Source organism: Acipenser ruthenus, chromosome 24 (assembly GCF_902713425.1).
Source record: "Acipenser ruthenus chromosome 24, fAciRut3.2 maternal haplotype, whole genome shotgun sequence".
In the NCBI taxonomy this organism is placed as follows: domain Eukaryota; kingdom Metazoa; phylum Chordata; class Actinopteri; order Acipenseriformes; family Acipenseridae; genus Acipenser; species Acipenser ruthenus.
Window position 1 is genome coordinate 10362602 of NC_081212.1, and position 20092 is coordinate 10382693.

General features: G+C 41.6%; 28 non-coding genes across 28 annotated transcripts; 15 read left to right on the forward strand and 13 right to left on the reverse strand.

The window, feature by feature from the left end:
• Nucleotides 1–1158: 1158 nt before the first annotated feature.
• Nucleotides 1159–1298, forward strand: LOC131700696 (U4 spliceosomal RNA). Its single transcript, XR_009308504.1, has one exon. It is a non-coding gene; the product is annotated as a U4 spliceosomal RNA (small nuclear RNA).
• A 239-nt stretch (nucleotides 1299–1537) lies between these two features.
• LOC131700900 (U7 small nuclear RNA) lies at nucleotides 1538–1594 on the reverse strand. The gene has a single exon (XR_009308709.1). It is a non-coding gene; the product is annotated as a U7 small nuclear RNA (small nuclear RNA).
• Nucleotides 1595–2149: 555 nt separating this feature from the next.
• On the reverse strand, nucleotides 2150–2222 carry trnav-aac (transfer RNA valine (anticodon AAC)). The gene has a single exon. It is a non-coding gene; the product is annotated as a tRNA-Val (tRNA).
• Nucleotides 2223–2349: 127 nt separating this feature from the next.
• Nucleotides 2350–2422, forward strand: trnav-cac (transfer RNA valine (anticodon CAC)). Its single transcript has one exon. It is a non-coding gene; the product is annotated as a tRNA-Val (tRNA).
• Nucleotides 2423–3612: 1190 nt separating this feature from the next.
• LOC131700697 (U4 spliceosomal RNA) lies at nucleotides 3613–3752 on the forward strand. Its single transcript, XR_009308505.1, has one exon. It is a non-coding gene; the product is annotated as a U4 spliceosomal RNA (small nuclear RNA).
• A 239-nt stretch (nucleotides 3753–3991) lies between these two features.
• Nucleotides 3992–4048, reverse strand: LOC131700901 (U7 small nuclear RNA). Its single transcript, XR_009308710.1, has one exon. It is a non-coding gene; the product is annotated as a U7 small nuclear RNA (small nuclear RNA).
• A 555-nt stretch (nucleotides 4049–4603) lies between these two features.
• Nucleotides 4604–4676, reverse strand: trnav-aac (transfer RNA valine (anticodon AAC)). Its single transcript has one exon. It is a non-coding gene; the product is annotated as a tRNA-Val (tRNA).
• Nucleotides 4677–4803: 127 nt separating this feature from the next.
• trnav-cac (transfer RNA valine (anticodon CAC)) lies at nucleotides 4804–4876 on the forward strand. The gene has a single exon. It is a non-coding gene; the product is annotated as a tRNA-Val (tRNA).
• A 1190-nt stretch (nucleotides 4877–6066) lies between these two features.
• Nucleotides 6067–6206, forward strand: LOC131700698 (U4 spliceosomal RNA). The gene has a single exon (XR_009308506.1). It is a non-coding gene; the product is annotated as a U4 spliceosomal RNA (small nuclear RNA).
• A 239-nt stretch (nucleotides 6207–6445) lies between these two features.
• Nucleotides 6446–6502, reverse strand: LOC131700902 (U7 small nuclear RNA). The gene has a single exon (XR_009308711.1). It is a non-coding gene; the product is annotated as a U7 small nuclear RNA (small nuclear RNA).
• A 555-nt stretch (nucleotides 6503–7057) lies between these two features.
• Nucleotides 7058–7130, reverse strand: trnav-aac (transfer RNA valine (anticodon AAC)). Its single transcript has one exon. It is a non-coding gene; the product is annotated as a tRNA-Val (tRNA).
• A 127-nt stretch (nucleotides 7131–7257) lies between these two features.
• On the forward strand, nucleotides 7258–7330 carry trnav-cac (transfer RNA valine (anticodon CAC)). Its single transcript has one exon. It is a non-coding gene; the product is annotated as a tRNA-Val (tRNA).
• A 1199-nt stretch (nucleotides 7331–8529) lies between these two features.
• LOC131700792 (U4 spliceosomal RNA) lies at nucleotides 8530–8670 on the forward strand. The gene has a single exon (XR_009308600.1). It is a non-coding gene; the product is annotated as a U4 spliceosomal RNA (small nuclear RNA).
• Nucleotides 8671–9536: 866 nt separating this feature from the next.
• On the reverse strand, nucleotides 9537–9611 carry trnav-aac (transfer RNA valine (anticodon AAC)). Its single transcript has one exon. It is a non-coding gene; the product is annotated as a tRNA-Val (tRNA).
• A 127-nt stretch (nucleotides 9612–9738) lies between these two features.
• trnav-cac (transfer RNA valine (anticodon CAC)) lies at nucleotides 9739–9812 on the forward strand. The gene has a single exon. It is a non-coding gene; the product is annotated as a tRNA-Val (tRNA).
• A 1200-nt stretch (nucleotides 9813–11012) lies between these two features.
• Nucleotides 11013–11157, forward strand: LOC131700796 (U4 spliceosomal RNA). The gene has a single exon (XR_009308605.1). It is a non-coding gene; the product is annotated as a U4 spliceosomal RNA (small nuclear RNA).
• Nucleotides 11158–12019: 862 nt separating this feature from the next.
• Nucleotides 12020–12092, reverse strand: trnav-aac (transfer RNA valine (anticodon AAC)). Its single transcript has one exon. It is a non-coding gene; the product is annotated as a tRNA-Val (tRNA).
• A 127-nt stretch (nucleotides 12093–12219) lies between these two features.
• trnav-cac (transfer RNA valine (anticodon CAC)) lies at nucleotides 12220–12293 on the forward strand. The gene has a single exon. It is a non-coding gene; the product is annotated as a tRNA-Val (tRNA).
• A 1197-nt stretch (nucleotides 12294–13490) lies between these two features.
• LOC131700787 (U4 spliceosomal RNA) lies at nucleotides 13491–13631 on the forward strand. The gene has a single exon (XR_009308594.1). It is a non-coding gene; the product is annotated as a U4 spliceosomal RNA (small nuclear RNA).
• A 244-nt stretch (nucleotides 13632–13875) lies between these two features.
• LOC131700972 (U7 small nuclear RNA) lies at nucleotides 13876–13934 on the reverse strand. Its single transcript, XR_009308781.1, has one exon. It is a non-coding gene; the product is annotated as a U7 small nuclear RNA (small nuclear RNA).
• Nucleotides 13935–14498: 564 nt separating this feature from the next.
• trnav-aac (transfer RNA valine (anticodon AAC)) lies at nucleotides 14499–14571 on the reverse strand. The gene has a single exon. It is a non-coding gene; the product is annotated as a tRNA-Val (tRNA).
• Nucleotides 14572–14698: 127 nt separating this feature from the next.
• Nucleotides 14699–14771, forward strand: trnav-cac (transfer RNA valine (anticodon CAC)). The gene has a single exon. It is a non-coding gene; the product is annotated as a tRNA-Val (tRNA).
• A 1199-nt stretch (nucleotides 14772–15970) lies between these two features.
• Nucleotides 15971–16110, forward strand: LOC131700699 (U4 spliceosomal RNA). Its single transcript, XR_009308507.1, has one exon. It is a non-coding gene; the product is annotated as a U4 spliceosomal RNA (small nuclear RNA).
• A 239-nt stretch (nucleotides 16111–16349) lies between these two features.
• On the reverse strand, nucleotides 16350–16406 carry LOC131700903 (U7 small nuclear RNA). Its single transcript, XR_009308712.1, has one exon. It is a non-coding gene; the product is annotated as a U7 small nuclear RNA (small nuclear RNA).
• Nucleotides 16407–16968: 562 nt separating this feature from the next.
• trnav-aac (transfer RNA valine (anticodon AAC)) lies at nucleotides 16969–17041 on the reverse strand. Its single transcript has one exon. It is a non-coding gene; the product is annotated as a tRNA-Val (tRNA).
• Nucleotides 17042–17168: 127 nt separating this feature from the next.
• Nucleotides 17169–17246, forward strand: trnav-cac (transfer RNA valine (anticodon CAC)). Its single transcript has one exon. It is a non-coding gene; the product is annotated as a tRNA-Val (tRNA).
• Nucleotides 17247–18449: 1203 nt separating this feature from the next.
• Nucleotides 18450–18589, forward strand: LOC131700701 (U4 spliceosomal RNA). The gene has a single exon (XR_009308508.1). It is a non-coding gene; the product is annotated as a U4 spliceosomal RNA (small nuclear RNA).
• A 249-nt stretch (nucleotides 18590–18838) lies between these two features.
• LOC131700904 (U7 small nuclear RNA) lies at nucleotides 18839–18895 on the reverse strand. The gene has a single exon (XR_009308713.1). It is a non-coding gene; the product is annotated as a U7 small nuclear RNA (small nuclear RNA).
• Between the last annotated feature and the right edge of the window lie 1197 nt (nucleotides 18896–20092).

Consider the following 20092-nt stretch of genomic DNA (forward strand, 5'->3'; position numbering starts at 1 on the left):
TATTCTCCCCAGGTAAACAGCCACCCAGACCAGAACGATGTATTTGTAGTGTGCATGGTGCATTGTCAATGCAAGTCTGACTGTATATTAAACGGAGTGAGAATGCACTCTGCAACGTTTTGGCTTCGACTGCTGCTTGACTCACAGAAACGACAATGTTGATACTCTGACTCTTCTTCTTAAAATGCATGTTAAAATGCGGAATGTTTTCAAATTCCATGAATTCGCAGGTCTGTACAGAACAAGACGACTATCTGGTCTCACAAAATGTTGCTGGTTCTCGTAGAACAAAGAAGAGTTTGATCAACTATGTCATTCATGCCGACAAAGCTCAGGAGGGCGATCGTTAGGTTGAATATCTAAATTTCCCGGGTTATATCCCGAGTTTCGACAGATGTCAGTTTATTCATATACCTACAGAATCACAGGTACAAATATTGCAGTTAAAGTTTATGCTTTTCAAATCCGTGCACGAAAGGGGGTGCCCAAATCAGAATGAAAGTCACGGGGGGAGTAATCAAAACATCGCAAAAGAAAAATACACTGCATTAAACAAATCATTTGGAGCGGTCTAAAATGAGCAATCCAGGTTCGATTCATTGTTTTGCCCTTTCGATGGCAGCAGTGTAAAAAAATGACCTGCACATTTCTCTGCTGGCTTCGGGTAGCAAACAAGAAGCAGCGATTTCCCATATGATCTAGTGGTTACGATTCCCGTTTTTTCACCCAGGTGACCAGGGTTCAACTCCCTGTATGCGAATTCATTTATTTACTTGTGGAGGTAATTGTCAGATAAAAGGATTGAAAAATGAAACCCCACATTGTAGGATGGGGAGACTTATAACTAGTGACCATTATATAAAAAAAATAAATAACGTTTGCTTATGTTAGATGCAAGAGAGCGAGACAGATAGATTTGCATCTTGGTATCCCATCACTCCTATGTGCACCAAAGCAATGACGGTCTACACTTCAGTTCATATATAATCGGAATAAAAAAGTGGACTCTGTTGCATTGTGAGGCTGCAGTGTCGATAACATAAACCTCTACGTTTGAGGGATCATTTAACTGTACTGTATTATATCGCAGTAACTTGCCCACCGGCAAGTCAAATGTCTTTGCTGTAGGGGGTAGCATTTAGTTATCCCAAGTTCTGTAGCTTTGCGCAGTGGCAGTATCATAGCCCATGAGGTTTGTCCGAGGCGTGATTATTGCTAGTTGAAAACTTTAACCAATACCCCGCCGTGGTGACTTGAAATATAGTCGCCGCTGGCAATTTTTGACAGTCTCACAGAGTCTGCTATCATGTAGTTGAAAGAACAGAACAAATGTTGACGCTTTGACATTCTGGGTTTGGTTTTGTATTCTACTGATTGGGCACAACATTTGAGTTGATCTTTTTACTCTTTATAACATACAAGTGTATTTACAAGGTTAGGGGCCGTTTCTCCTGTTGTGTCAATTATATTACTATGCAGCTGGCAGGCATTCGGAACGCGCACGCTAACAACGCGTCATCTTTCATTTTACAAAACACGGGGCATTCGACACGGAGAAAACCTTCTAGACAAATACTAAAAGAGCTAAACATCAATTTGCCTCCCCAGCCATGTTAATAGATATCTGGCTTTTTTGCAGTAGCATTAAAGTTGTGGTGACACACGAAAAAGAAACACGGAAATCTGTTTTGGGGTTGGGGAGTTAACCTACCAAACAATTTACGCACATGAATATATCATGAAAACAGCCATGCATGGAGGTCATGGGAACTCTCCGTTCTATTGCTTTCCTTTCTCCCAGATATATCATGCACATTATGTAACTTCTCTTCAAAGGCAATTTTAGTATTCAGACTGTAGTTGCAAAAATAATACAATATCTTTTGACTAGAGTTCATCTTTTAAAAACAACTACTTTGCCAACAGAAGAAAAAAAAGGCTAACAGAAGACGGTTTCGCTCCGTCGACCTCTGGGTTATAAGGCTCAGCACGCTTCCGCTGCGCCACTCTGATACAGCTGCTTCTCGAATGAAACACCCATTAATAAAATAAAATAAATCAATCAATTCTCAGTGCAACTTTTTGACGCAGTCTGCTGCTGGACTCACAGAGAGCGGAGAAGACCGCAACAAAAAAACGAACAAGCACATGTTTCCACCCGGTTTCGAACCGGGGACCTTTCGCGTGTTAGGCGAACGTGATAACCACTACACTATGGAAACTTTCACATGTACATTGTTACATTCAGCTGGGCTTTAAGTGAAGACTGCCTTGCACTGCAGGATCCAAAATGGGTAATCGGCACTGTATGCTTAGAGCGCAACACACGGATCGTTTGTTAAGCAACATGTTTCCATAGTGTAGTGGTTATCACGTTCGCCTCACACGCGAAAGGTCCCCGTTTCGAAACCGGGTGGAAACACAGCACGGCATCTTTTTTTCACTGTATGTATTTATTCTCCCCAGGTAAACAGCCACCCAGACCAGAACGATGTATTTGTAGTGTGCATGGTGCATTGTCAATGCAAGTCTGACTGTATATTAAACGGAGTGAGAATGCACTCTGCAACGTTTTGGCTTCGACTGCTGCTTGACTCACAGAAACGACAATGTTGATACTCTGACTCTTCTTCTTAAAATGCATGTTAAAATGCGGAATGTTTTCAAATTCCATGAATTCGCAGGTCTGTACAGAACAAGACGACTATCTGGTCTCACAAAATGTTGCTGGTTCTCGTAGAACAAAGAAGAGTTTGATCAACTATGTCATTCATGCCGACAAAGCTCAGGAGGGCGATCGTTAGGTTGAATATCTAAATTTCCCGGGTTATATCCCGAGTTTCGACAGATGTCAGTTTATTCATATACCTACAGAATCACAGGTACAAATATTGCAGTTAAAGTTTATGCTTTTCAAATCCGTGCACGAAAGGGGGTGCCCAAATCAGAATGAAAGTCACGGGGGGAGTAATCAAAACATCGCAAAAGAAAAATACACTGCATTAAACAAATCATTTGGAGCGGTCTAAAATGAGCAATCCAGGTTCGATTCATTGTTTTGCCCTTTCGATGGCAGCAGTGTAAAAAAATGACCTGCACATTTCTCTGCTGGCTTCGGGTAGCAAACAAGAAGCAGTGATTTCCCATATGATCTAGTGGTTACGATTCCCGTTTTTTCACCCAGGTGACCAGGGTTCAACTCCCTGTATGCGAATTCATTTATTTACTTGTGGAGGTAATTGTCAGATAAAAGGATTGAAAAATGAAACCCCACATTGTAGGATGGGGAGACTTATAACTAGTGACCATTATATAAAAAAAATAAATAACGTTTGCTTATGTTAGATGCAAGAGAGCGAGACAGATAGATTTGCATCTTGGTATCCCATCACTCCTATGTGCACCAAAGCAATGACGGTCTACACTTCAGTTCATATATAATCGGAATAAAAAAGTGGACTCTGTTGCATTGTGAGGCTGCAGTGTCGATAACATAAACCTCTACGTTTGAGGGATCATTTAACTGTACTGTATTATATCGCAGTAACTTGCCCACCGGCAAGTCAAATGTCTTTGCTGTAGGGGGTAGCATTTAGTTATCCCAAGTTCTGTAGCTTTGCGCAGTGGCAGTATCATAGCCCATGAGGTTTGTCCGAGGCGTGATTATTGCTAGTTGAAAACTTTAACCAATACCCCGCCGTGGTGACTTGAAATATAGTCGCCGCTGGCAATTTTTGACAGTCTCACAGAGTCTGCTATCATGTAGTTGAAAGAACAGAACAAATGTTGACGCTTTGACATTCTGGGTTTGGTTTTGTATTCTACTGATTGGGCACAACATTTGAGTTGATCTTTTTACTCTTTATAACATACAAGTGTATTTACAAGGTTAGGGGCCGTTTCTCCTGTTGTGTCAATTATATTACTATGCAGCTGGCAGGCATTCGGAACGCGCACGCTAACAACGCGTCATCTTTCATTTTACAAAACACGGGGCATTCGACACGGAGAAAACCTTCTAGACAAATACTAAAAGAGCTAAACATCAATTTGCCTCCCCAGCCATGTTAATAGATATCTGGCTTTTTTGCAGTAGCATTAAAGTTGTGGTGACACACGAAAAAGAAACATGGAAATCTGTTTTGGGGTTGGGGAGTTAACCTACCAAACAATTTACGCACATGAATATATCATGAAAACAGCCATGCATGGAGGTCATGGGAACTCTCCGTTCTATTGCTTTCCTTTCTCCCAGATATATCATGCACATTATGTAACTTCTCTTCAAAGGCAATTTTAGTATTCAGACTGTAGTTGCAAAAATAATACAATATCTTTTGACTAGAGTTCATCTTTTAAAAACAACTACTTTGCCAACAGAAGAAAAAAAAGGCTAACAGAAGACGGTTTCGCTCCGTCGACCTCTGGGTTATAAGGCTCAGCACGCTTCCGCTGCGCCACTCTGATACAGCTGCTTCTCGAATGAAACACCCATTAATAAAATAAAATAAATCAATCAATTCTCAGTGCAACTTTTTGACGCAGTCTGCTGCTGGACTCACAGAGAGCGGAGAAGACCGCAACAAAAAAACGAACAAGCACATGTTTCCACCCGGTTTCGAACCGGGGACCTTTCGCGTGTTAGGCGAACGTGATAACCACTACACTATGGAAACTTTCACATGTACATTGTTACATTCAGCTGGGCTTTAAGTGAAGACTGCCTTGCACTGCAGGATCCAAAATGGGTAATCGGCACTGTATGCTTAGAGCGCAACACACGGATCGTTTGTTAAGCAACATGTTTCCATAGTGTAGTGGTTATCACGTTCGCCTCACACGCGAAAGGTCCCCGGTTCGAAACCGGGTGGAAACACAGCACGGCATCTTTTTTTCACTGTATGTATTTATTCTCCCCAGGTAAACAGCCACCCAGACCAGAACGATGTATTTGTAGTGTGCATGGTGCATTGTCAATGCAAGTCTGACTGTATATTAAACGGAGTGAGAATGCACTCTGCAACGTTTTGGCTTCGACTGCTGCTTGACTCACAGAAACGACAATGTTGATACTCTGACTCTTCTTCTTAAAATGCATGTTAAAATGCGGAATGTTTTCAAATTCCATGAATTCGCAGGTCTGTACAGAACAAGACGACTATCTGGTCTCACAAAATGTTGCTGGTTCTCGTAGAACAAAGAAGAGTTTGATCAACTATGTCATTCATGCCGACAAAGCTCAGGAGGGCGATCGTTAGGTTGAATATCTAAATTTCCCGGGTTATATCCCGAGTTTCGACAGATGTCAGTTTATTCATATACCTACAGAATCACAGGTACAAATATTGCAGTTAAAGTTTATGCTTTTCAAATCCGTGCACGAAAGGGGGTGCCCAAATCAGAATGAAAGTCACGGGGGGAGTAATCAAAACATCGCAAAAGAAAAATACACTGCATTAAACAAATCATTTGGAGCGGTCTAAAATGAGCAATCCAGGTTCGATTCATTGTTTTGCCCTTTCGATGGCAGCAGTGTAAAAAAATGACCTGCACATTTCTCTGCTGGCTTCGGGTAGCAAACAAGAAGCAGCGATTTCCCATATGATCTAGTGGTTACGATTCCCGTTTTTTCACCCAGGTGACCAGGGTTCAACTCCCTGTATGCGAATTCATTTATTTACTTGTGGAGGTAATTGTCAGATAAAAGGATTGAAAAATGAAACCCCACATTGTAGGATGGGGAGACTTATAACTAGTGACCATTATATAAAAAAAATAAATAACGTTTGCTTATGTTAGATGCAAGAGAGCGAGACAGATAGATTTGCATCTTGGTATCCCATCACTCCTATGTGCACCAAAGCAATGACGGTCTACACTTCAGTTCATATATAATCGGAATAAAAAAGTGGACTCTGTTGCATTGTGAGGCTGCAGTGTCGATAACATAAACCTCTACGTTTGAGGGATCATTTAACTGTACTGTATTATATCGCAGTAACTTGCCCACCGGCAAGTCAAATGTCTTTGCTGTAGGGGGTAGCATTTAGTTATCCCAAGTTCTGTAGCTTTGCGCAGTGGCAGTATCATAGCCCATGAGGTTTGTCCGAGGCGTGATTATTGCTAGTTGAAAACTTTAACCAATACCCCGCCGTGGTGACTTGAAATATAGTCGCCGCTGGCAATTTTTGACAGTCTCACAGAGTCTGCTATCATGTAGTTGAAAGAACAGAACAAATGTTGACGCTTTGACATTCTGGGTTTGGTTTTGTATTCTACTGATTGGGCACAACATTTGAGTTGATCTTTTTACTCTTTATAACATACAAGTGTATTTACAAGGTTAGGGGCCGTTTCTCCTGTTGTGTCAATTATATTACTATGCAGCTGGCAGGCATTCGGAACGCGCACGCTAACAACGCGTCATCTTTCATTTTACAAAACACGGGGCATTCGACACGGAGAAAACCTTCTAGACAAATACTAAAAGAGCTAAACATCAATTTGCCTCCCCAGCCATGTTAATAGATATCTGGCTTTTTTGCAGTAGCATTAAAGTTGTGGTGACACACGAAAAAGAAACACGGAAATCTGTTTTGGGGTTGGGGAGTTAACCTACCAAACAATTTACGCACATGAATATATCATGAAAACAGCCATGCATGGAGGTCATGGGAACTCTCCGTTCTATTGCTTTCCTTTCTCCCAGATATATCATGCACATTATGTAACTTCTCTTCAAAGGCAATTTTAGTATTCAGACTGTAGTTGCAAAAATAATACAATATCTTTTGACTAGAGTTCATCTTTTAAAAACAACTACTTTGCCAACAGAAGAAAAAAAAGGCTAACAGAAGACGGTTTCGCTCCGTCGACCTCTGGGTTATAAGGCTCAGCACGCTTCCGCTGCGCCACTCTGATACAGCTGCTTCTCGAATGAAACACCCATTAATAAAATAAAATAAATCAATCAATTCTCAGTGCAACTTTTTGACGCAGTCTGCTGCTGGACTCACAGAGAGCGGAGAAGACCGCAACAAAAAAACGAACAAGCACATGTTTCCACCCGGTTCCGAACCGGGGACCTTTCGCGTGTTAGGCGAACGTGATAACCACTACACTATGGAAACTTTCACATGTACATTGTTACATTCAGCTGGGCTTTAAGTGAAGACTGCCTTGCACTGCAGGATCCAAAATGGGTAATCGGCACTGTATGCTTAGAGCGCAACACACGGATCGTTTGTTAAGCAACATGTTTCCATAGTGTAGTGGTTATCACGTTCGCCTCACACGCGAAAGGTCCCCGGTTCGAAACCGGGTGGAAACACAGCACGGCATCTTTTTTTCACTGTATGTATTTATTCTCCCCAGGTAAACAGCCACCCAGACCAGAACGATGTATTTGTAGTGTGCATGGTGCATTGTCAATGCAAGTCTGACTGTATATTAAACGGAGTGAGAATGCACTCTGCAACGTTTTGGCTTCGACTGCTGCTTGACTCACAGAAACGACAATGTTGATACTCTGACTCTTCTTCTTAAAATGCATGTTAAAATGCGGAATGTTTTCAAATTCCATGAATTCGCAGGTCTGTACAGAACAAGACGACTATCTGGTCTCACAAAATGTTGCTGGTTCTCGTAGAACAAAGAAGAGTTTGATCAACTATGTCATTCATGCCGACAAAGCTCAGGAGGGCGATCGTTAGGTTGAATATCTAAATTTCCCGGGTTATATCCCGAGTTTCGACAGATGTCAGTTTATTCATATACCTACAGAATCACAGGTACAAATATTGCAGTTAAAGTTTATGCTTTTCAAATCCGTGCACGAAAGGGGGTGCCCAAATCAGAATGAAAGTCACGGGGGGGGAGTAATCAAAACATCGCAAAAGAAAAATACACTGCATTAAACAAATCATTTGGAGCGGTCTAAAATGAGCAATCCAGGTTCGATTCATTGTTTTGCCCTTTCGATGGCAGCAGTGTAAAAAAATGACCTGCACATTTCTCTGCTGGCTTCGGGTAGCAAACAAGAAGCAGCGATTTTCCCATATGATCTAGTGGTTACGATTCCCGTTTTTTCACCCAGGTGACCAGGGGTTCAACTCCCTGTATGCGAATTCATTTATTTACTTGTGGAGGTAATTGTCAGATAAAAGGATTGAAAAATGAAACCCCACATTGTAGGATGGGGAGACTTATAACTAGTTGACCCATTATATAAAAAAAATAAATAACGTTTGCTTATGTTAGATGCAAGAGAGCGAGACAGATAGATTTGCATCTTGGTATCCCATCACTCCTATGTGCACCAAAGCAATGACGGTCTACACTTCAGTTCATATATAATCGGAATAAAAAAGTGGACTCTGTTGCATTGTGAGGCTGCAGTGTCGATAACATAAACCTCTACGTTTGAGGGATCATTTAACTGTACTGTATTATATCGCAGTAACTTGCCCACCGGCAAGTCAAATGTCTTTGCTGTAGGGGGGTAGCATTTAGTTATCCCCAAGTTCTGTAGCTTTTGCGCAAGTGGCAGTATCATAGCCCATGAGGTTTGTCCGAGGCGTGATTATTGCTAGTTGAAAACTTTAACCAATACCCCGCCGTGGTGACTTGAAATATAGTCGCCGCTGGCAATTTTTGACAGTCTCACAGAGTCTGCTATCATGTAGTTGAAAGAACAGAACAAATGTTGACGCTTTGACATTCTGGGTTTTGGTCTTTGTATTCTACTGATTGGGCACAACATTTGAGTTGATCTTTTTACTCTTTATAACATACAAGTGTATTTACAAGGTTAGGGGCCGTTTCTCCTGTTGTAGTCAATTATATCTACTCATGCAGCTGGCAGGCATTCGGAACGCGCACGCTAACAACGCTGTCATCTTTCATTTTACAAAACACGGGGCATTCGACACGGAGAAAACCTTCTAGACAAAATACTAAAAGAGCTAAACATCAATTTGCCTCCCCAGCCATGTTAATAGATATCTGGCTTTTTTTGCAGTAGCATTAAAGTTGTGGTTGACACACGAAAAAGAAACACGGAAATCTGTTTTGGGGTTGGGGAGTTAACCTACCAAACAATTTACGCACATGAATATATCATGAAAACAGCCATGCATGGAGGTCATGGGAACTCTCCGTTCTATTGCTTTCCTTTCTCCCAGATATATCATGCACATTATGTAACTTCTCTTCAAAGGCAATTTTAGTATTCAGACTGTAGTTGCAAAAATAATACAATATCTTTCTGACTAGAGTTCATCTTTTAAAAAACAACTACTTTGCCAACAGAAGAAAAAAAAAGGCTAACAGAAGACGGTTTCGCTCCGTCGACCTCTGGGTTATAAGGCTCAGCACGCTTCCGCTGCGCCACTCTGATACAGCTGCTTCTCGAATGAAACACCCATTAATAAAATAAAATAAAATCAATCAATTCTCAGTGCAACTTTTGACGCAGTCTGCTGCTGGACTCTCACAGAGAGCGGAGAAGACCGCAACAAAAAAAACGAACAAGCACATGTTTCCAACCGGTTTCGAACCGGGGGACCTTTCGCGTGTTAGGCGAAACGTGATAACCACTACACTATGGAAACTTTCACATGTACATTGTTACATTCAGCTGGGCTTTAAGTGAAGACTGCCTTGCACTGCAGGATCCAAAATGGGTAATCGGCACTGTATGCTTAGAGCGCAACACACGGATCGTTTGTTAAGCAACATGTTTCCATAGTGTAGTGGTTATCACGTTCGCCTCACACGCGAAAGGTCCCCGGTTCGAAAACCGGGTGGAAACACAGCACGGCATCTTTTTTTTCACTGTATGTATTTATTCTCCCCAGGTAAACAGCCACCCAGACCAGAACGATGTATTTTGTAGTGTGCATGGTGCAATTGTCAATGCAAGTCTGACTGTATATTAAACGGAGTGAGAATGCACTCTGCAACGTTTTGGCTTCGACTGCTGCTTGACTCACAGAAACGACAATGTTGAATACTCTGACTCTTCTTCTTAAAATGCATGTTAAAATGCGGAATGTTTTCAAATTCCATGAATTCGCAGGTCTGTACAGAACAAGACGACTATCTGGTTCTCACAAAATGTTGCTGGTTCTCGTAGAACAAAGAAGAGTTTGATCAACTATGTCATTCATGCCGACAAAGCTCAGGAGGGCGATCGTTAGGTTGAATATCTAAATTTCCCGGGTTATATCCCGAGTTTCGACAGATGTCAGTTATTCATATACCTACAGAATCACAGGTACAAATATTGCAGTTAAAGTTTATGCTTTTCAAATCCGTGCACGAAAGGGGGGTGCCCAAATCAGAATGAAAGTCACGGGGGGAGTAATCAAAACATCGCAAAAGAAAAATACACTGCATTAAACAAATCATTTGGAGCGGTCTAAAATGAGCAATCCAGGTTCGATTCATTGTTTTGCCCTTTCGATGGCAGCAGTGTAAAAAAATGACCTGCACATTTCTCTGCTGGCTTCGGGTAGCAAACAAGAAGCAGCGATTTCCCATATGATCTAGTGGTTACGATTCCCGTTTTTTTCACCCAGGTGACCAGGGTTCAACTCCCTGTATGCGAATTCATTTATTTACTTGTGGAGGTAATTGTCAGATAAAAGGATTGAAAAATGAAACCCCACATTGTAGGATGGGGAGACTTATAACTAGTGACCATTATATAAAAAAGAATAAATAACGTTTTGCTTATGTTAGATGCAAGAGAGCGAGACAGATAGATTTGCATCTTGGTATCCCATCACTCCTATGTGCACCAAAGCAATGACGGTCTACACTTCAGTTCATATATAATCGGAATAAAAAAGTGGACTCTGTTGCATTGTGAGGCTGCAGTGTCGATAACATAAACCTCTACGTTTGAGGGATCATTTAACTGTACTGTATTATATCGCAGTAACTTGCCCACCGGCAAGTCAAATGTCTTTGCTGTAGGGGGGGTAGCATTTAGTTATCCCAAGTTCTGTAGCTTTGCGCAGTGGCAGTATCATAGCCCATGAGGTTTGTCCGAGGGTCGTGATTATTGCTAGTTGAAAACTTTAACCAATACCCCGCCGTGGTGACTTGAAATATAGTCGCCGCGCTGGCAATTTTTGACAGTCCTCACAGAGTCTGCTATCATGTAGTTGAAAGAAACAGAACAAATGTTGACGCTTTTGACATTCTGGGTTTGGTTTTGTATTCTACTGATTGGGCACAACATTTGAGTTGATCTTTTTTACTCTTTATAACATACAAGTGTATTTACAAGGTTAGGGGCCGTTTCTCCTGTTGTGTCAATTATATTACTATTGCAGCTGGCAGGCATTCGGAACGCGCACGCTAACAACGCGGTCAGTCGTTTCATGTTTACAAAACACGGGGCATTCGACACGGAGAAAAGCCTTCTAGACAATATACTAAAAGAGCTAAACATCAATTTGCCTCCCCAGCCATGTTAATAGATATCTGGCTTTTTTGCAGTAGCATTAAAGTTGTGGTGACACACGAAAAAGAAACACGGAAATCTGTTTTGGGGTTGGGGAGTTAACCTACCAAACAATTTACGCACATGAATATATCATGAAAACAGCCATGCATGGAGGTCATGGGAACTCTCCGTTCTATTGCTTTCCTTTCTCCCAGATATATCATGCACATTATGTAACTTCTCTTCAAAGGCAATTTTAGTATTCAGACTGTAGTTGCAAAAATAATACAATATCTTTTGACTAGAGTTCATCTTTTTAAAAACAACTACTTTGCCAACAGAAGAAAAAAAAGGCTAACAGAAGACGGTTTCGCTCCGTCGACCTCTGGGTTATAAGGCTCAGCACGCTTCCGCTGCGCCACTCTGATACAGCTGCTTCTCGAATGAAACACCCATTAATAAAATAAAATAAATCAATCAATTCTCAGTGCAACTTTTTGACGCAGTCTGCTGCTGGACTCACAGAGAGCGGAGAAGACCGCAACAAAAAAACGAACAAGCACATGTTTCCAACCGGTTTCGAACCGGGGACCTTTCGCGTGTTAGGCGAACGTGATAACCACTACACTATGGAAACTTTCACATGTACATTGTTACATTCAGCTGGGCTTTAAGTGAAGACTGCCTTGCACTGCAGGATCCAAAATGGGTAATCGGCACTGTATGCTTAGAGCGCAACACACGGATCGTTTGTTAAGCAACATGTTTCCATAGTGTAGTGGTTATCACGTTCGCCTCACACGCGAAAGGTCCCCGGTTCGAAAACCGGGTGGAAACACAGCACGGCATCTTTTTTTCACTGTATGTATTTATTCTCCCCAGGTAAACAGCCCACCCAGACCAGAACGATGTATTTGTAGTGTGCATGGTGCATTGTCAATGCAAGTCTGACTGTATATTAAACGGAGTGAGAATGCACTCTGCAACGTTTTGGCTTCGACTGCTGCTTGACTCACAGAAACGACAATGTTGATACTCTGACTCTTCTTCTTAAAATGCATGTTAAAATGCGGAATGTTTTCAAATTCCATGAATTCGCAGGTCTGTACAGAACAAGACGACTATCTGGTCTCACAAAATGTTGCTGGTTCTCGTAGAACAAAGAAGAGTTTGATCAACTATGTCATTCATGCCGGACAAAGCTCAGGAGGGCGATCGTTAGGTTGAATATCTAAATTTCCCGGGTTATATCCCGAGTTTCGACAGATGTCAGTTTATTCATATACCTACAGAATCACAGGTACAAATATTGCAGTTAAAGTTTATGCTTTTCAAATCCGTGCACGAAAGGGGGTGCCCAAATCAGAATGAAAGTCACGGGGGGAGTAATCAAAACATCGCAAAAAGAAAAATACACTGCATTAAACAAATCATTTGGAGCGGTCTAAAATGAGCAATCCAGGTTCGATTCATTGTTTTGCCCTTTCGATGGCAGCAGTGTAAAAAAAATGACCTGCACATTTCTCTGCTGGCTTCGGGTAGCAAACAAGAAGCAGCGATTTCCCATATGATCTAGTGGTTACGATTCCCGTTTTTTCACCCAGGTGACCAGGGTTCAACTCCCTGTATGCGAATTCATTTATTTACTTGTGGAGGTAATTGTCAGATAAAAAGGATTGAAAAATGAAACCCCACATTGTAGGATGGGGAGACTTATAACTAGTGACCATTATATAAAAAAAAATAAATAACGTTTGCTTATGTTAGATGCAAGAGAGCGAGACAGATAGATTTGCATCTTGGTATCCCATCACTCCTATGTGCACCAAAGCAATGACGGTCTACACTTCAGTTCATATATAATCGGAATAAAAAAGTGGACTCTGTTGCATTGTGAGGCTGCAGTGTCGATAACATAAACCTCTACGTTTGAGGGATCATTTAACTGTACTGTATTATATCGCAGTAACTTGCCCACCGGCAAGTCAAATGTCTTTGCTGTAGGGGGGTAGCATTTAGTTATCCCAAGTTCTGTAGCTTTGCGCAGTGGCAGTATCATAGCCCATGAGGTTTGTCCGAGGCGTGATTATTGCTAGTTGAAAACTTTAACCAATACCCCGCCGTGGTGACTTGAAATATAGTCGCCGCTGGCAATTTTTTGACAGTCCTCACAGAGTCTGCTATCATGTAGTTGAAAGAACAGAACAAATGTTGACGCTTTGACATTCTGGGTTTGGTTTTGTATTCTACTGATTGGCGCACAACATTTGAGTTGATCTTTTTACTCCTTTATAACATACAAGTGTATTTACAAGGTTAGGGGCCGTTTCTCCTGTTGTGTCAATTTATATCTACTATGCAGCTGGCAGGCATTCGGAACGCTGCACGCTAACAACGCGTCATCTTTCATTTTACAAACACGGGGCATTCGGACACGGAGAAAAACCTTCTAGACAAATACTAAAAGAGCTAAACATCAATTGTGCCTCTCCCCAGCCATGTTAATAGATATCTGGCTTTTTTGCAGTAGCATTAAAGTTGTGGTGACACACACGAAAAAGAAACACGGAAATCTGTTTTGGGGTTGGGGAGTTAACCTACCAAACAATTTACGCACATGAATATATCATGAAAACAGCCATGCATGGAGGTCATGGGAACTCTCCGTTCTATTGCTTTCCTTTCTCCCAGATATATCATGCACATTATGTAACTTCTCTTCAAAGGCAATTTTAGTATTCAGACTGTAGTTGCAAAAATAATACAATATCTTTTGACTAGAGTTCATCTTTTAAAAACAACTACTTTGCCAAACAGAAGAAAAAAAAAGGCTAACAGAAGACGGTTTCGCCTCCGTCGACCTCTGGGTTATAAGGCTCAGCACGCTTCCGCTGCGCCACTCTGATACAGCTGCTTCTCGAATGAAACACCCATTAATAAAATAAAATAAATCAATCAATTCTCAGTGCAACTTTTTGACGCAGTCTGCTGCTGGACTCACAGAGAGCGGAGAAGACCGCAACAAAAAAAACGAACAAGCACATGTTTCCACCCGGTTCCGAACCGGGGACCTTTCGCGTGTTAGGCGAACGTGATAACCACTACACTATGGAAACTTTCACATGTACATTGTTACATTCAGCTGGGCTTTAAGTGAAGACTGCCTTGCACTGCAGGATCCAAAATGGGTAATCGGCACTGTATGCTTAGAGCGCAACACACGGATCGTTTGTTAAGCAACATGTTTCCATAGTGTAGTGGTTATCACGTTCGCCTCACACGCGAAAGGTCCCCGGTTCGAAACCGGGTGGAAACACAGCACGGCATCTTTTTTTCACTGTATGTATTTATTCTCCCCAGGTAAACAGCCACCCAGACCAGAACGATGTATTTTGTAGTGTGCATGGTGCATTGTCAATGCAAGTCTGACTGTATATTAAACGGAGTGAGAATGCACTCTGCAACGTTTTGGCTTCGACTGCTGCTTGACTCACAGAAACGACAATGTTGATACTCTGACTCTTCTTCTTAAAATGCATGTTAAAATGCGGAATGTTTTCAAATTCCATGAATTCGCAGGTCTGTACAGAACAGAGACGACTATCTGGTCTCACAAAATGTTGCTGGTTCTCGTAGAACAAAGAAGAGTTTGATTCAACTATGTCATTCATGCCGACAAAGCTCAGGAGGGCGATCGTTAGGTTGAATATCTAAATTTCCCGGGTTATATCCCGAGTTTCGACAGATGTCAGTTTATTCATATACCTACAGAATCACAGGTACAAATATTGCAGTTAAAGTTTATGCTTTTCAAATCCGTGCACGAAAGGGGGTGCCCAAATCAGAATGAAAGTCACGGGGGGAGTAATCAAAACATCGCAAAAGAAAAATACACTGCATTAAACAAATCATTTGGAGCGGTCTAAAATGAGCAATCCAGGTTCGATTCATTGTTTTGCCCTTTCGATGGCAGCAGTGTAAAAAAATGACCTGCACATTTCTCTGCTGGCTTCGGGTAGCAAACAAGAAGCAGCGATTTCCCATATGATCTAGTGGTTACGATTCCCGTTTTTTCACCCAGGTGACCAGGGTTCAACTCCCTGTATGCGAATTCATTTATTTACTTGTGGAGGTAATTGTCAGATAAAAGGATTGAAAAATGAAACCCCACATTGTAGGATGGGGAGACTTATAAACTAGTGACCATTATATAAAAAAAAATAAATAACGTTTGCTTATGTTAGATGCAAGAGTAGCGAGACAGATAGATTTGCATCTTGGTATCCCATCACTCCTATGTGCACCAAAGCAATGACGGTCTAGCACTTCAGTTCATATATAATCGGAATAAAAAAGTGGACTCTGTTGCATTGTGAGGCTGCAGTGTCGATAACATAAACCTCTACGTTTTGAGGGATCATTTAACTGTACTGTATTATATCGCAGTTAACTTGCCCACCGGCAAGTCAAATGTCTTTGCTGTAGGGGGTAGCATTTAGTTATCCCAAGTTCTGTAGCTTTGCGCAGTGGCAGTATCATAGCCCATGAGGTTTGTCCGAGGCGTGATTATTGCTAGTTGAAAACTTTAACCAATACCCCGCCGTGGTGACTTGAAATATAGTCGCCGCTGGCAATTTTTGACAGTCTCACAGAGTCTGCTATCATGTAGTTGAAAGAACAGAACAAATGTTGACGCTTTGACATTCTGGGTTTGGTTTTGTATTCTACTGATTGGGCACAACATTTGAGTTGATCTTTTTACTCTTTATAACATACAAGTGTATTTACAAGGTTAGGGGCCGTTTCTCCTGTTGTGTCAATTATATTACTATGCAGCTGGCAGGCATTCGGAACGCGCACGCTAACAACGCGTCATCTTTCATTTTACAAAACACGGGGCATTCGACACGGAGAAAACCTTCTAGACAAATACTAAAAGAGCTAAACATCAATTTGCCTCCCCAGCCATGTTAATAGATATCTGGCTTTTTTGCAGTAGCATTAAAGTTGTGGTGACACACGAAAAAGAAACATGGAAATCTGTTTTGGGGTTGGGGAGTTAACCTACCAAACAATTTACCGCACATGAATATATCATGAAAACAGCCATGCATGGAGGTCATGGGAACTCTCCGTTCTATTGCTTTCCTTTCTCCCAGATATATCATGCACATTATGTAACTTCTCTTCAAAGGCAATTTTAGTATTCAGACTGTAGTTTGCAAAAATAATACAATATCTTTTTGACTAGAGTTCATCTTTCTAAAAACAACTACTTTGCCAACAGAAGAAAAAAAAAGGCTAACAGAAGACGGTTTCGCTCCGTCGACCTCTGGGTTATAAGGCTCAGCACGCTTCCGCTGCGCGCCACTCTGATACAGCTGCTTCTCGAATGAAACACCCATTAATAAAATAAAATAAATCAATCAATTCTCAGTGCAACTTTTTGACGCAGTCTGCTGCTGGACTCACAGAGAGCGGAGAAGACCGCAACAAAAAAACGAACAAGCACATGTTTCCACCCGGTTTCGAACCGGGGACCTTTCGCGTGTTAGGCGAACGTGATAACCACTACACTATGGAAACTTTCACATGTACATTGTTACATTCAGCTGGGCTTTAAGTGAAGACTGCCTTGCACTGCAGGATCCAAAATGGGTAATCGGCACTGTATGCTTAGAGCGCAACACACGGATCGTTTGTTAAGCAACATGTTTCCATAGTGTAGATAGGTTATCACGTTCGCCTCACACGCGAAAGGTCCCCCGGTTCTCGAAACCGGGTGGAAACACAGCACGGCATCGTTTTTTTCACTGTATGTATTTATTCTCCCCAGGTAAACAGCCACCCAGACCAGAACGATGTATTTGTAGTGTGCATGGTGCATTGTCAATGCAAGTCTGACTGTATATTAAACGGAGTGAGAATGCACTCTGCAACGTTTTGGCTTCGACTGCTGCTTGACTCACAGAAACGACAATGTTGATACTCTGACTCTTCTTCTTAAAATGCATGTTAAAATGCGGAATGTTTTTCAAATTCCATGAATTCGCAGGTCTGTAACAGAACAAGACGACTATCTGGTCTCACAAAATGTTGCTGGTTCTCGTAGAACAAAGAAGAGTTTGATCAACTATGTCATTCATGCCGACAAAGCTCAGGAGGGCGATCGTTAGGTTGAATATCTAAATTTCCCGGGTTATATCCCGAGTTTCGACAGATGTCAGTTTATTCATATACCTACAGAATCACAGGTACAAATATTGCAGTTAAAGTTTATGCTTTTTCAAATCCGTGCACGAAAAGGGGTGCCCAAATCAGAATGAAAGTCACGGGGGGAGTAATCAAAAACATCGCAAAAGAAAAATACACTGCATTAAACAAATCATTTGGAGCGGTCTAAAATGAGCAATCCAGGTTCGATTCATTGTTTTTGCCCTTTCGATGGCAGCAGTGTAAAAAAATGACCTGCACATTTCTCTGCTGGCTTCGGGTAGCAAACAAGAAGCAGCGATTTCCCATATGATCTAGTGGTTACGATTCCCGTTTTTTCACCCAGGTGACCAGGGTTCAACTCCCTGTATGCGAATTCATTTATTTACTTGTGGAGGTAATTGTCAGATAAAAGGATTGAAAAATGAAACCCCACATTGTAGGGATGGCGGGAGACTTATAAACTAGTGACCATTATATAAAAAAAATAAATAACGTTTGCTTATGTTAGATGCAAGAGAGCGAGACACGATAGATTTGCATCTTGGTATCCCATCACTCCTATGTGCACCAAAAGCAATGACGGTCTACACTTCAGTTCATATATAATCGGAATAAAAAAAGTGGACTCTGTTGCATTGTGAGGCTGCAGTGTCGATAACATAAACCTCTACGTTTGAGGGATCATTTAACTGTACTGTATTATATCGCAGTAACTTGCCCACCGGCAAGTCAAATGTCTTTGCTGTAGGGGGTAGCATTTAGTTATCCCAAGTTCTGTAGCTTTGCGCAGTGGCAGTATCATAGCCCATGAGGTTTGTCCGAGGCGTGATTATTGCTAGTTGAAAACTTTAACCAATACCCCGCCGTGGTGACTTGAAATATAGTCGCCGCTGGCAATTTTTGACAGTCTCACAGAGTCTGCTATCATGTAGTTGAAAGAACAGAACAAATGTTGACGCTTTGACATTCTGGGTTTGGTTTTGTATTCTACTGATTGGGCACAATCATTTGAGTTGATACTCTTTTTACTCTTTATAATAAACATACAAGTGTATTTACAAGGTTAGGGGCCCCGTTTCTCCTGTTGTGTCAATTATATTACTATGCAGCTGGCAGGCATTCGGAACGCGCACGCTAACAACGCGTCATCTTTCATTTTACCAAACACGGGGCATTCGACACGGAGAAAACCTTCTAGACAAATACTAAAAGAGCTAAACATCAATTTGCCTCCCCAGCCATGTTAATAGATATCTGGCTTTTTTGCAGTAGCCATTAAAGTTGTGGTGACACACGAAAAAGAAACACGGAAATCTGTTTTGGGGTTGGGGAGTTAACCTACCAAACAATTTACGCACATGAATATATCATGAAAACAGCCATGCCATGGAGGTCATGGGAACTCTCCGTTCTATTGCTTTCCTTTCTCCCAGATATATCATGCACATTATGTAACTTCTCTTCAAAGGCAATTTTTAGTATTCAGACTGTAGTTGCAAAAATAATACAATATCTTTTGACTAGAGTTCATCTTTTTAAAAACAACTACTTTGCCAACAGAAGAAAAAAAAAGGCTAACAGAAGACGGTTTCGCTCCGTCGACCTCTGGGTTATAAGGCTCAGCACGCTTCCGCTGCGCCACTCTGATACAGCTGCTTCTCGAATGAAACACCCATTAATAAAATAAAATTAAATCAATCAATTCTCAGTGCAACTTTTTGACGCAGTCTGCTGCTGGACTCACAGAGAGCGGAGAAGACCGCAACAAAAAAACGAACAAGCACATGTTTTCCACCCGGTTCCGAACCGGGGACCTTTCGCGTGTTAGGCGAACGTTGATAACCACTACACTATGGAGAACTTTCACATGTACATTGTTACATTCAGCTGGGCTTTAAGTGAAGACTGCCTTGCACTGCAGGATCCAAAAATGGGTAATCGGTCACTGTATGCTTAGAGCGCAACACTCACCGGATCGTTTTGTTAAGCAACATGTTTCCATAGTGTTAGTGGGTTATCACGTTCGCCTCACACCGCGAAAGGTCCCACGGTTCGAAACCGGGTGGAAACACAGCACGAGCATCTTTTTTTCACTGTATGTATTTATTCTCCCCAGGTAAACAGACCACCCAGACCAGAACGATGTATTTGTAGTGTGCAGGGTGCATTGTCCAATGCAAGTCTGACTGTATATTAAACGGAGTGAGAATGCACTCTGCAACGTTTTGGCTTCGACTGCTGCTGTGACACTCACAGAAAACGACAATGTTGATACTCTGACTCTTCTTCTTAAAATGCATGTTAAAATGCGGAATGTATTTCAAATTCCATGAATTCGCAGGTCTGTACAGAGACAAGACGACTATCTGGTCTCACCAAAATGTTGCTGGTTCTCGTAGAACAAAGAAGAGTTTGATCTCA